The following is a 1763-nucleotide window of genomic DNA, read 5'->3' on the forward strand; positions in this document are numbered from 1 at the left end:
TCTTCTATATAATTCTTTCTTAAATTTAAAACTCTTACTAACCACTTCTCTTCTTTCTTTCATTTACAATTAAGGTTTTAAGGTTTGAAAATGTAAATGAAAGAAAGAAGAGAAGTGGTTAGTAAGAGTATTAAATTTAAGAAAGAATTATATAGAAGAATTTATAGATGAGACAAAGGCAATTAGCCGGCATTTTTAAGTTTTTTAAAAAAGAAAATGACAACAAAATAAAGGTATCCTTGAAAATGACCTGAGGGTCGAAACGTTGGAAGGTTTTAAAAAGAATAAAGTTGAGAACAAAAGGATCAAATTTGTTTTTAAATATACTTTGATTTAAAATCTTGTAGGACTTCAAATGATTGCCAGCATTGGAATCTGCAATACTAGATCACCGGTCCGGAGTACATAACATTATGTTAACTGGTACAGTTCCTCTTGCTCAATATAGGACAATGCTATTTTTTAAAAATATTTTGAAATTGAATTGAAGAACTAATTAGGTTAACTACGTGTTTATAAATTATTTTACTTATGACTTATCGACCATTAGGAGCCATCCTCAAGATTCTAAAATCACAACTTTCTTCAATACATCAAGATTTTATTTATAAGAGATGATTGGGGGTGCATTCAGCGAAGAACACAAATAAGTAAAAATTTATTTATTAGCGCCAACGTTTCGGCCAAAATTTCAGGCCTTCGTCAGGACTAAAAAGAAAAACAAGATAACAACCATAATGATTAAAAGGAATTACAGAAAAACAAGAAACCAGAAGATAAAAGATAACTATCTGAACTTGTTTTTGTTCTTCACATTATCTGTTATCTTCTTTCTTGTTTTTCTGTAATTCCGCTTTATGGTTGTTATCATGTTTTAGCTATTAGCCCTGATGAAGGCCTGAAATTCTGGCCAAAACGTTGGCACTAATAAATAAGTTTTTAAGTAATATAGTAAATCTATATATCTGTAGTATATCTACCCCTATATACAGTAAATCTATATATACGGGTTTATCAATCCGTTCTATGAAGTGTGTCATACAAGTCATACCAGTGTTCGTGTTCCAACCTTGAGCAAGTATTGTAATGAGACAACAGACAGAGGTTTTGACTTACACCGTTTCCTGTGTAAGGTGTTGAATAACTTGTAAACCAATTCCAAAATGGAAGAGTGAAACCATAATATCTTGCCATCATTGCCAGAAATTAAAGCTATGTCAAAATGTCGTAATGCTTGTCATTGTTATTTCACTATTACTAGGTTGACAATAAAGTATCTTTTCAACAAAAGAAAATATTAAAATATATTAAAAAACAGATACAGCCAGTTTTATTTAGAAAAAATATTGAGGATATTAGAAATGTACGGTTGTGAAGTCTGGATTATAACATCGCGTACGATATGAAACATAATGTAGTAATTTTAAAACAAGGTCCTGAGAATCGCATTAGACGTCCTTTGATTTGTAAGAAATAACCAATTGCAACTTGATCTACAATTGGTTTCAAAAATTCAATCAACATGAATTCATCAAACACATTTTACAAAATTCCTTTCTCAGTTAAAAGTGCAACTATGAAATCCAACTTCATCTCAATGTCTGAAACTCAGATTGTTGCAAGACATTCTGCAATCAACTCTACATTTGTTTGTATTTATTATTATTATTACTGTATTTTCTTTTATCTCAAATTATTTTTAAGTATATAAAGTTTTTTTTGTTTAATTAATTTTTTCGTTCTTTTTGTTTAGGTCAGTGATT

Source organism: Halyomorpha halys, unplaced genomic scaffold, assembly GCF_000696795.3.
Source record: "Halyomorpha halys isolate HHAL.00 unplaced genomic scaffold, Hhal_1.1 Scaffold559.1, whole genome shotgun sequence".
Lineage (NCBI taxonomy): Eukaryota > Metazoa > Arthropoda > Insecta > Hemiptera > Pentatomidae > Halyomorpha > Halyomorpha halys.